The 12,728-nt window shown below is 44.2% G+C and overlaps 1 long non-coding RNA gene across 1 annotated transcript in view; it reads left to right on the top strand.

Moving 5' to 3' along the window:
* Positions 1-6,639, top strand: part of LOC107184853 — a 25,552-nt gene extending 18,913 nt beyond the window's left edge. The window contains exons 2-3 of the long non-coding RNA XR_001515752.1: positions 4,495-4,630; positions 6,468-6,639. This is a non-coding gene — a long non-coding RNA (uncharacterized LOC107184853). The remainder of the gene's footprint in view (positions 1-4,494; positions 4,631-6,467) is intronic.
* Positions 6,640-12,728: the final 6,089 nt, after the last annotated feature.

Genomic DNA, 12,728 nt, shown 5'->3' with positions numbered 1-12,728 from the left:
GGCTCGGCTCCAGCTCTGAGGCCTCGTCTGCTGAAAGCAGGTCTCTGGGCTTTGTTTGTGTTCTATAATTGAAATACTGTTTCAACTCCAGCTCTGAGGCCCGGCTGGCTGAAAGCAGGTTTCTGGGGTTTGTTTAGCTTCTATAATTGCAACATAGTTGCTTAAAGTGCAGCTGAGAGCTGGGCGGTGGCAGGCGGGGAACCTTGGCTTCCTCCGTCACTGGAACAAGCAAGCCTCCTGTTTGCTTCAGTCCACTCCATGATCTTGCTGTGTCCTTTGGTTTCTCTTTAAGATTTCTAGCTCCTTCTAAATGTCTGATTCAAAACAGCAGAAGCACACAGGGTGCTTTCAAGGGCAAAAACCAAAGTATAGGCTGTGGGCGGTTACAGGATGAACAATAGGTCCTTCAGAACTTATTCCAGTGAGAAACACAACTAACCCACGGAGCAAAGCAACAAGACATCTGTTAGGAAGGGCATGGAGCTTAGTGGGGAGCAAGGAGTAGAGTAAAACATGGGACTAATTAGCCCACACTGAGGCATTAAGTCCCTCACCAAAGGACTTACAGATCCTCTACACTGAATCATTCACATTTTATAGGAGGACTAGAGGCCCGGTGCACGAAATTCATGCACTTGGGTGCGGGGGGTCCTCAGCCCGGCCTGTGCCCTCTTGCAGTCCGGGAGCCTTTGGGGGATATCTGACTGTTGGCTTAGGCCCGCTCCCTGTGAGCCCAGCTCAGGGCTTCTGCCTGAGTGGCGCTCCCCCTGTAGGAGCTCACTGACCACCAAGGGGAAGCTCCTGCATTGAGCATTGATCATCTGCCCCCTGGTGGTCAGTGCACATCATAGTAACCGGTTGTTCCGCTGTTCGGTCAGTTTGCATATTAGCCTTTTATTATATAGGATGGGGTGCTTAACACGAAGGCATCCCTGCCTAATAATGACCTATGGCACAGCAGAGGGTGACATGTACCGGCTGGTATGAAGGCAGCACAGACTGAGGATTGTAAGGACCTCTGGTTGGTTACAAATGCTCCAATACTGTGTAGATTCTAAAAGATAAACTTTGAGATAAAGGCCATAGTACAGTTAAGAGCTACTTAGGGTTTTGCTTCAGTTAAAAACAATAAAAAGTCCCCAGCCACCTTTCCAAAATTAGCTCATTCCTATGCTGATTGATGCTGGCAGAGGGGTGGGGAAGTTGGTGAGAGAAGGTCTGGGAACAAAACAATTTATTCAACCCCATGAAAGGAAAGCCTTTCAAGATTTGGATGAGGTGGTGGGAGAATCCACACTTTCCTGGGGAAGCCTTTCCTATCATGGCTTATGGTTCTCATTCCTGGTTGCACATTAGAATCACCTGGGCACTTTTTAATCTATCTCTGCCTGAGACCCACCACTCAAGAATCTCAGGGTTTGGCCTGGGTACTATAATTTTATAAGCTTCGCAGGTGATTGTGAAGCACAGAAGTATTATTGCTCTAGAATTTCAGAATCAGAAACAAAAGACTAACACAAATGTCCAAATTAAACCTTCTACCATTGTGGTGAGCTTGGAAGGGAAACACATTGCAGACCTATTTTTAAGAGGGGAAGAGAAGCACAGAGAGGAGAAGCAATTTGCCTGGCTGGAAGGCTGGTGGGGGCAGGGTTAAGATAGGAGGCAGCTCCTTTATTTACTTTCACATCCCTTCTTCTGGTAGCATGTCACAGAATCGATAGTTCTGACAGCTTAGCTCTATATGTATCCAGGCATGAAATTTCTATTTCTTATCTGGGACAACCTTTCCAATTAGATCTATACTACTGTTTTAATGTGTTTTCTGGTATGGAAACCACATACTAAGGGACTTTCTTTTGTAATTCTTAGTCCTTTGCAAGCCCAAGCAGTGGGTCATGAGACTCCACATCTGTTTAGAAGAAGCAAGGGACCTTGGTGCATTCTGTACAGAGCATAACACATGTATGTACAGTGAAAACGCATCAGTGGGGATGGAATTGAGACCTAACTCAGTCTCAGCTTTCAATCCAGCTATAAACCCAGCATGTCTGCCACTGGATCTACAACAGTTAATTCTTTTAGAACACAGAGCTAAATCCCCAAGGAGGCCTGGCCTGGAGAAGCCACCTGAATTGCTGTCTGCTTAAAGGTACACTCATGTTTCTTGGATTAACTGGGTCAGTTAGGTTGTTTATTTTTACCATTTGATTTCAAGGCAGGGCTGGCATCAGTGTGCTGGCAATTTCCAGAGAACACAGGCTCTGAATGACTGGGACAGGTGTTCAGGAACCCCAGTGACTGTTATTTAATGTTGACCCTCCCCCAGCCTCACGATTTATGTATGAATTGGTTATGTGACTGAGTTCTATTTTTAACTGCAAATATGCTCTCTTCAACTGGAATTATGTTCTTTAGACACTGCATTATGCAAGCCGGCTCCAGAGTTTGCCAGGAGTGCTAAAGTAAACTGTGGGTAGTCATTGAAACCCCCACGGTGAGCAAATAGCATGCTTACTTGCTGCAAGATAGAGTTTCAGTTGTGTTAAATAACTGGTGCTACCTGATGAGAAACCCTGTCTGACTACTCATCAGCTTCTTTCATCTTGTGTCCTATCTAATCCCAGAATAAATCCTGTGGCCTTGGGGGAAGGGCATTAAAAAGGCTTCTGGTGATGAATATTAAACTTTAAACAAGTCATAATGAGGCAAAAGCAATGTAGTGCTCATTGTAATGTATCTTCTCAGGTTTTAAGCAGGAGAAGAGAAAAGATGGTTTGGAGGCTGTCTAGGTGAGAAGCTGTTTTGATGCAGGTGATCCTGCTTCATTCTCCTGAAGTGAATACATTAGACAAGACTACTGGTGGGACCGCAGGTGTTTTTTCTTAGGGCAGTCATAAGAAGTAGCTCTCAAGAATTACGTAGGATCATTTCACTCCCTCCTTCTGGAAGACTGGCATCTGGCTTATCCAAGATGACCCAGAGAAGGGGCAGAGCTAGCTGTCTCTGAAGGGAGGATGTTAGTGTCACTCAGGCCACTTCAGTGGCAAACAAAAGAAGATATTATTAGGAAGACTGACAACATCTCTGGAGGGGTTTAGGTAGCAGGAGCTAGGTTCCTGACAGTCTCATCAGGACATCACTGCTGGAATGAATGCTCTCAACTATTCTTATATTTTTAAGTGTCTGTACTAACCCATCAAAACCCAGGGGGTGAGTGTATTAGAGCTTTCCAGAGAAAAACAGAACCAATAGGATATGTATCTTATATCTATCTATCTATCTATCTATCTATCTACCTACTTACCTATCTAGAGAGACAGAGAGATTGATTTGTTTTAAGGAATTGGCTCACATGAATATGGAGCTGACAAGCCCAATCTGCAGGGTGGGCTGCAGGTTGGAGTTGGAGAGCCAGGGAGAGCATATGTTCCAGTTCAAGGGCTGCCAGGCAGGAAGGGCTGATGTTGCAGATGAAGTCCAAAGGCAGGCAGCTGCACAATTCTCCTACTCAGGGAGGGTCTTTTTGTTCTATTCTGTCCTACTCAGGAGGAAATCCACCCACATTTGTAGAACAACATGCTTTACTCCATTAATTAAAATATTAATCTCATCCAACAGAAAGAATAATGTTTGACCAAATATCTGGATACCCCATGTCCCCATGTCCCCATGTCCCAGTAAAGTTGACACATAAATTTGACCATCACAGGAGCTCTGGAGAGGGAGAGCACAACTAGCTGAGCTTGAGTTGTGTGACCATCTGTTTAGCCAGTAGACAGCGGGGTGTTTTGTTTGGCAATTCCAGAGACTTTGCACTGTGGGGCAGAACTTATTTCCCATAGGGAAAGTGGGGAGCTGTTACCAGGAGAAAGGGGAATGCGTACTGGGAAGCCACAAGACAACAACTGGCTCTGGTCTCAGGAGAGTCTTACTTCATCACTTGCTTCTGTGTGGGTTAATGTGACAGCTTTGATGGCCTCTTCCAGCTCCTCTTCTCTGTGTGAAAGGGAGGGCAGCCGGGATGGGGAAAGAAAGAATTTCTGTTCCTGTGCCCCTTTACCTCCATGAGTAGAAGGTAGACCATCAGCTTCAGCCCTTACTCTTAGAGCAGTGGTTCTCAACCTGTGGGTAGCGACCCCTTTGGGGGTCGAACGACCCTTTCACAGGGTTTGCCTAAGACCATCGGAAAACACATACATAATTACATATTGTTTTTGTGATTAATCACTATGCTTTAATTATGTTCAATTTGTAACAATGAAATTGGGGGTCACCACAACATGAGGAACTGTGTTAAAGGGTCGCAGCATTAGGAAGGTTGAGAACCACTGTCTTAGAGGTTTGTGCTAAGGATTCAGCACTCAAACTCTGGTTCCCTCTGGAAAGTCTCCCTACACTGTATAGGGTGTTTATATGATATCTCTGCTCCCAGAAGAGTTTGAATCTATTGTACTTAATGTATTTTCTTTCTTTTCCATTCTTTCCTACTAGAGGCATTATGTAGCTGTGGCTGTTGCTACCCTATGCAGTACCTTTGTGGAATTAAAAAGGCACCAGACCCGCAGGGAGATGCAACGGACAGATACTGCCACTCCAGGGCACGTCTGTCGTGACATCCTCTTCAGAGGTTTGTAAACCTGATTTCTCATTAGCACATTACAGAAGAATTAACTCACTGCAAATTTCATGGATCCATGATGGGGTAGATATGATCAGTAGTCTAAAATGAAAACAGAGAAGATAAAAATACATAAAAAATCTAATTTTTTTTTCACATGTCTCAGTGGATCATGTACACAATCTGAAGTAGGCACAACCCACTTTGTGGACCACTGATCTAGAACCTATAGTTCCACTTTACAGTACCGGTGCAGGCAAGGCTTATTGATTACAGCACTCCTCCTGAGCCTGGAGGCATCCTCATACTCCATTACAATACCATGGGCTCTAGGAGTAGGTGAGGGTGTGGGGGAGGGGGAGCATGGAATCTATGCCCTGAGGGCCTTATCCAGCCCACCACCTGTTTTTATAAAGTTTTATTGGGACACAACCTTGTTTATATATTGTCCATGGCTGCTTTTGTATTCCAGTGGCAGAAACCATATGGTCCAAAAGCCTAAAATACTTATTATCTGACCCTTCACAGAAATGGAAGAAGGCTGACCCCTTCTCTAGGCATTCAGTATTGGTCACTGTGTGTTGCTAATAAAATGGAAAACTTGTTTGCCATTCCCGCTTTAGAGTTAGACTGAAGTTTGGAGAATAGCTCATTGTGCTAATCAGGCCAAGGTTGGCCTTGCTTTCTTCTGTGGGTACTTGATCTTTGCTAGCTTTCCTAGAAACCTAATCCATTGGTCACAAAGACCTAGGGAGGTGAGTACAGATAAAACTGGTCACCTAAAGTCCGTGTCCTATACAGTATCATCAGCAGTGTCCATTCCACCCTCAGCCTGCTGCTCTTTGCCTCCAGGTGGAGTGTTTGTTCCTCATCACAGGTAACACCAATGGCCTTGGCTCCGCCACTAGAGGGCTCAACGACACTGCACATCTGCAAATGGTCATGGGAATCTGTGCCAGAAAGTTTTAATTTCTCAGGAGGATTTTTTTTTTAAGTCAGAGTTTGAGATGACAATTGGGAACTGAAATGGCTTGTTTTCATGAGTCCTGATAATTCCCAACTCTGACAACCCCCTTATCCCTTCCTCTTTGGGTTTGTCTGTTAGATGTAGGAAAGGAGAAAAGGAATAAGAGCTGATAGAGGAAGGGAAGACAAAGGAAGGCAGAATAAGAGGGATGATATACTAAAAATGTATATAGAGTAAGGTGATTGAATTCAACCCTAATTAAAGTCCACCCCTTTCAGGTGTGGGCAGTTCTTACAAGCTATGTAGTACCAGCCTGGATCCTTATAAAGGGGCTAGGAAATCTCCCAGAAGAGAAACTCCTCAGGGTAGTGGGGTCCTCATGGAGGTCTGTCCGGATTGGACCTCTGGGCCTGCCCTCCCTGCTCCCCCCACCCCCTCCACATACACATCTGCATTCAATTTAGGGAGGAGAGAGTGCCTGAGAAAGAGGAGTAAAACGGCAAAATCTGCTCCTTAAAAGCCGTGGTAACCTCGATACTAAGAATAGTGTTTGGGTCAAGTATAATGGACTAACACAGTGGTTCTCAACCTTGGCTACACACGAGAATCACCTGGGAATCTTTTTAAAATCCTGATTTCTGGGCCTCATCCTCCGGAAATTCTGTTTCTTTGTTATGGGGTGGAGCCACAACATTAGTAACAAAGAAACAGAATTTCCGGAGGATGAGGCCCAGAAATCAGATTTTAAAAAGATTCCCAGGTGATTCTCATGTGCAGCCAAGGTTGAGAACCACTGGACTGACACAAAGAAAAAGGTAGGTGTTCCCTTTTTTCTGGGTAGGCACCTGTGGCTTTAAAACTCGAGTTTAAAATTCTCAGACTCGAGTGCGTTGGGCATCGGAAGCAGCTGCTCCTCTGTGGCCTCAGGAGACACATTTCCACAGCTCAGCAGGAGCCAAGAACTGGGCAGAGGGTCTTCCTGGAGACAGCCAGAGCAGGAAAAGAGAAAGTGGTGGGTGCTCCATTTCCTGGTAGGATTTGCCTGTGCGTACATGTGAGTACATTGGTTGGGTAATATCCAACTCCAGTTAATTTCGGGCTGGTCAAGAGTGCTTTTGTTGGTATGTTTTGTTTATCCCTGCACTTCCTCTTTTGGGAATTGCATTTTTCAATTCCACAAGATTCTAGTAGGGCTGTTAATCATGTGGCTCTGGCTTTCCAGTCACATTGTTATGGGACACCAGAAACACCAGAAAACATTATGGACAGCCCCCTGAATCGCAGGGAGAGGGTGGTCTCCTCCCCAGTTCTTACCATGCTCCTGAGAAAGAATTCAAATGAGTGACAACAGGATTGTAGTGAAGCAAGCTAATTTACTAAGGAGGCAAAGCAAGCAAATTTATTAAAGAAGTAAGGCAGGTAAATCTATCAAAATCCACCTGGCACAAAGCACAGGGGGCACTCAGCGTTGCCCAGGGGGGTTCAAGAGGTGTGTTACCCTCCTTCCTATAAGGTTCAAGGTTCCTCTGCTGGATATGTTGGGCACAGACTAGATTTCAAGGTCCTCCCTTTTACTTTGTCATGGCTTTTCCTAGAATTTAAGAGAACATTTGGCAAGTCCCAAGACTGCTGACTTCTTTGTCCAGTGAGTGAGATAAAAGTTCCTCTTTTCCCTCTCCTGCCGTGGCGGTTCCAGGCTGATTTAAGCAATGTATCCTCTGGTTTCGGAGGAGAGGTAGTAATCATTTGCTCTCAAGTGTCTTTGGTTGGAAAATAAGGTCTTGCTGCAAGCTGGTTGCAAGCTGCCCAAACTGTTTAGCCTTGTTTAGTTTCCTTGCCTCAGTTTCCCTATTCCATTTGCCCAGGAACTTTTGTAGCTTCTACTATCCTGTCACAACATAGGTGGTCACTTGGAAGAGAGAGTCCTCCTGGGCTCCTTGGGCTCTCATGTCCTGTGGTGTGTGCCAAGAATGCAAGATCCCACGGTTCTATGATCTTAGCCATTTCTCAGGATTGTTTTTGCACCCGGACAAAGAGCAGGCTTGCTATAAAAGCAGCGGATTCCCCAAACTGGGGTTCATTGCTGTCATGCACACACCTTGCCTGTGTGGCATCCCTCTGGGTTATGCCACCTGGCTGCTCCCATGAGACTCTGGGGTGAGAAGGACCAGTGCAGAGATGCTGATGAAGTCTCTTGTTTCTGACCCACCCCTTGTCTTCTGGCAGCATGTGAAAAACAGCAATAGGCTAACTTATTAGCTTGAAAGTAGGGCAGTGGTTCTCAACCTTCTGGCCCTTTAATACAGTTCCTCATGTTGTGACCTAACCATAAAATTATTTTCGTTGCTACTTCATAACTGTAATGTTGCTACTGTTATGAATTGTAATGTAAATATCTGATATGCAGGATGGTCTTAGGCGACCCCTGTGAAAGGGTCGTTCAGCCGCCAAAGGGGTCTCGACCCACAGTTTGAGAACCGCTGAAATAGGGTAAAATCTAATCACCGAGGGTGGACATAGGGCTTCTCTGAAGTCCTTTTTAAGGATTGATGTGGATCTAGGAGAGAAAAAACTGCACTTCCCCAAGTTTACCAATTGTGTAGGCAGACAATAATCTGGCAGTTATAAATGTAGTGGTTTGATTCATACTTTATAAATGTAGTTGCTGTGCCTGTTGTGCATCTCCCTTACTGTTATGGCTTTGGTTGCTGTGAGTTGTAAGTATGAACACTGATTCAAACGCTAGCCTGCTTTATGCTCTCTCTTCCCCCACTCAGCCCCATCTTTACTTGTATGCAATGAAAACTACTCTCCTCCTGATTTTTTTCCTGTGGATGAGGGAAGTGAATGTGGGTCCAAGTGAATTTTCTTGGCTCTGAAAGCAAACTGACCAAAGCATGAAAGCGGATACCACAGTAAAACTACCATTTTTGTAGCCTGGGGCTGCAGAGCTTAGGGGCACTGCCATGACTGAACCTGTGACAGCTCCGTTCCAGCCTCTGCAAGGATAGTTGCAATGGGAGTGAACTCTCTGAGCCCATGGGATGCATTGCCTAGGTTTTGCCATTAGATGGACCTCTAACTAATATTTAGCAATCGGTGTAGGTTTGGGTGGTGGTTATTTTTTTTTAAATATTTTTTATTGATTTTTTACAGAGAGGAAGGGAGAGAGATAGAGAGTTAGAAACATCGATGAGAGAGATACATCGATCAGCTGCCTCCTGCACATCTCCCACTGGGGATGTGCCCGCAACCCAGGTACATGCCCTTGACCAGAATCGAACCCGGGACCCTTCAGTCCGCAGGCCGACGCTCTATCGACTGAGCCAAACCGGTTCCGGCTGGGTGGTGGTCATTTTTACATTAGAACTCAGATCCTCAGCTTTATATTTTAGTACTATGTGATGAGGTTCACTTGAGATGTCCAGACTCACAGGCGAGTATGGTGGAGACAGCTGTAAGACCCTGATTTTGTTGGTGGGCATGTCCTTCAGTAAATTGTTCACCCAGAGGTGGGATGAGTCCTGTTTACTTCAACTGCAAGAATGGCACCTTTTTAATATTTTTCACAAAGGTGCCACATGTCCTAATACTGGCCCAGTTTGGGGCCATGAGGAGAAGGGCTAGACCATCACAGAGGTCTGGTGCCCCTTTTCTGCACTCCCTCTCCCCCTTCAATCCCAAATCCAACACCAGCAATGACTTAACTGAGAGATTTATTGTTGGATGAGAGCAAATGAAAACCTCATCTTATTCCATTAGTTTTTATTACTCACAGCTGAATGAAATGTCTTATTAATGAGTGAAAAAATTTAAGGAAAAGCTCCAAGTGAGCAGAAACAGGAGAGAAACTTTCCTTCTAGGACAACGGTTCTCAACCTGTGGGTCGCGACCCCTTTGGGGGTCGAACGACCCTTTCACAGGGGTCGCCTAAGACCATCAGAAAACACATATATAATTACATATTGTTTTTGTGATTGATCACTATGCTTTAATTATGCTCAATTTGTAACAATGAAAATACATCCTGCATATCAGATATTTACATTACGATTCATAACAGTAGCAAAATTGCAGTTATGAAGTAGCAACGAAAATAATTTTATGGTTGGAGGTCACTACAACATGAGGAACTGTATTAAAGGGTCGCGGCATTAGGAAGGTGGAGAACCACTGTTCTAGGAGCATGGGATGATGCATCTGACCTGGACTGAGGTCCCGATCTGTTATTTCATGTGTGCCCCTGAGCCAGTTATTCTACCCGCAAGGCAACAATTAGAAAAGTATACTGAGCATAACGGTACAGTTTAATTTTTTTATATAAAGTAAACCCCTTACCAGGTTAAGGAATAAAACACTGCTAGCCTCTGAAGACCTCCTGCGTATCACTTCTCAACTGTAGTGCCCCTTTTCAAAGGTAATTACTGCGAGCACTTTATGGCGAGTCACTTTGTTATGGAAAGAGCTGAGGTCTGAGCAGGCCTCAGCATATTGCTTGCTGATTCCAAAGAAATAACCTGGAAGACTGGCTGTGAAAGGCATGAATTTATTAGGTCTTAGCCTTGGGGAGGCATGCTGGTGAAGTCTCCACAACACAGGCTCTGGCAAAACAGGATTATATAGAGTACAGAAACAAAGCAAACGGTGATAGATCGTGCAAGCAGGCTGGATGTACTCACACACAAAGCTGTGTGAGATGAACATGTCCACTGTTTACAATCTGGGCTCACATCCAGGAACAGGTTTTTTTTGTTTTGTTTTTTTACTGTTCCTTGACCAAGGAGCTGGCCCGGCACCCAGGGTCGCACAGTACCCTTCAGATGGCCTTCATTATATTCCCATAGGGTAGGAGGGGGAGCTGGAGCTTGGGAAGGGACCCATGTTCTTACATACCACACACACTTTTTACTTTTCTTTAAAATTTTACTACATAAGTATACATCCATGGACACTGTTACTTGATTTTATCTGTTTTTGAAATTTATGGAAATGGATCCATACAGTGTATTTCTTTTTTTTTTTTTTTGGCGGGGGAGGGGGATGGTTCTGGCTACTTTTACCAAACTAATGTTTCTGAGAGGCATTCATGTTGCACACAGCTGTAATTAATTCATTGTATTGTTGTATTCTTGTATGAGTAATCAGCATGTTTTTACAAATGCACTTAATTGTGGAATTTAATTATTATTAATTTGGGGATTTTAATTTGTGGAATACATCTGCTCTGGGCATGCTCATCCATGTCTCACTATACTCAAGTACAAACATTTAAGTAAGGTAGATACTTTGGATTAGAATTGCTGGGTCATGGGATATGTTCCTTCAGCTTTACTAGATGATGCTGAAGTGATTCTGTTGATTTGTGCTCCCACCAGCTATGTATGAGAGATCTCAGTGCTTCGCATCTTCACTGACACTTGGTAGTGCTAGTCTTTGCAAGGTTAGCTTTTCTCTTGGTGTGCATTGAAATATAATTGTGTGTGTGTGAGAGACGCAGAGAGAGGTTTTTATCTAATATGTATTATTAGATAAACTTAATTTTTATTAAATATTTCAAACATAAAAAGAATAATACAGAGAATACCACATCTACCAGTAAGTCAGTAATTGCTAACATTTGGCATCTTTGCTGTTTTATCTATATACTAGAGGCCTGATGCACGAAGATTCGTGCAAGAATGGGCCTTCCTTCCCCTGGCTGCCGGCACCACCTTCGCTCTGGCCGGAGCCGCCTTCCCGCCTTTCCATGCTGCCCAGAGGCCTGGAGCAGCTGGGGCGGTGCGGAATGCCTGCATCCCATCCCACCCTCTGCCACTCTGCGCCTGTGTATGCAAATTAACCCGCCATCTTTGTTGGGTTAATTTGCATACCCACTCCAGATTGGTTGGTGGGTGTCCCGAAGGTACTGTCAATTTGCATCTTTCTTATATGGACACCCATATATATATATGGATATACCTATGTATATCTCTTCCTTTATGCTTGAAAAAGAGGGCTATAAGGTTTGCTTGGGTTTTTTAGAGAATAAATCCTGAAATCTGTCAAATGTTTCATGTGGGATTGGACCAATAAAGACGATGCAGTGAGATGATATTTTGAGGTATGAATAACTGTCCCCACCTTTTTTCTAACTTTTATCATAAAATTCAACCAGATAAGAAAATTATGCAAAACAAAAGTATAGCTTAGTGAATTATTCCAAGATGAGTATCCTCCTTGTGTGAATATCCAAACACAGCTGGTTCCCGCCCCAAAAGTAACCACTATTCTTTTATAACAATTATTTCCTTGTGTTTCTTTCATTTCTTTCTAGTGGATCATTCAAGTGTGCAAGTATAGATCTTCTAGTGCCCTCCCTTGTGAAAATGATTTGATCTGTGCCTCAAGTCATTTTTAATCTATTGGTTTCCCTGCCCTCCTTTTCTTTCCCTTAACATTGATTGGTTGCAGAACCTGGACCCCTTGTCCTGTAGTCTGGATCTTGTGATTGCCTGTGCTGTCACCTCTGTGTTCCTCTGTATTCCCTGTAGTTTGGAAGCTGGATCCAGAGGCTGGATCATACTTGGGTTCAAAACCTTTGGTGAGATGCTAGGTGATGAGGCTTCTTTTATCTCATAATCTCAGACCCCATGTTAGCACACCGCCTTCGCTCTGGCCCGGAGCCACCTTTCTGCCTTTGCTCTGGCCCAGAGCCTCCTTTCCACCTTCTCACACTGCCCAGAGGCCTGGAGCAGCTGGGGCGGTGCGGAATGCCTGCATCCCATCCCAACCTCAGCCACTCTGCGCCTGTGTATGCAAATTAACCCGCCATCTTTGTTGGGTTAATTTGCATACCCACTCCAGATTGGTTGGTGGGTGTCCCGAAGGTACTGTCAATTTGCATCTTTCTCTTTTAGTGTAGATGTTTTGTGTGTATGAATTGTACGGAAACAGCAGTCATGATGCTGTACACTCTTAAAACACTTCGATGTGACTCTTCTAAGAGAATATTGTACTATTTAATCACAATAACCAAGAAAATTTAGTTCCCCCCCACCACACACACTTTGTTCTGTATTCTGGTATTATTTGAGGTTCATGGTTAATAAACCAAATTTACTTACTGTCACTCTAACTCTATGTGAATATATATATATATAT

Source organism: Myotis davidii, unplaced genomic scaffold, assembly GCF_000327345.1.
Source record: "Myotis davidii unplaced genomic scaffold, ASM32734v1 scaffold125, whole genome shotgun sequence".
Taxonomy (NCBI): domain Eukaryota; kingdom Metazoa; phylum Chordata; class Mammalia; order Chiroptera; family Vespertilionidae; genus Myotis; species Myotis davidii.
The sequence above is the reverse complement of the archived record's forward strand: the minus strand, read 5'-3'. Positions and strand labels throughout refer to the sequence as shown.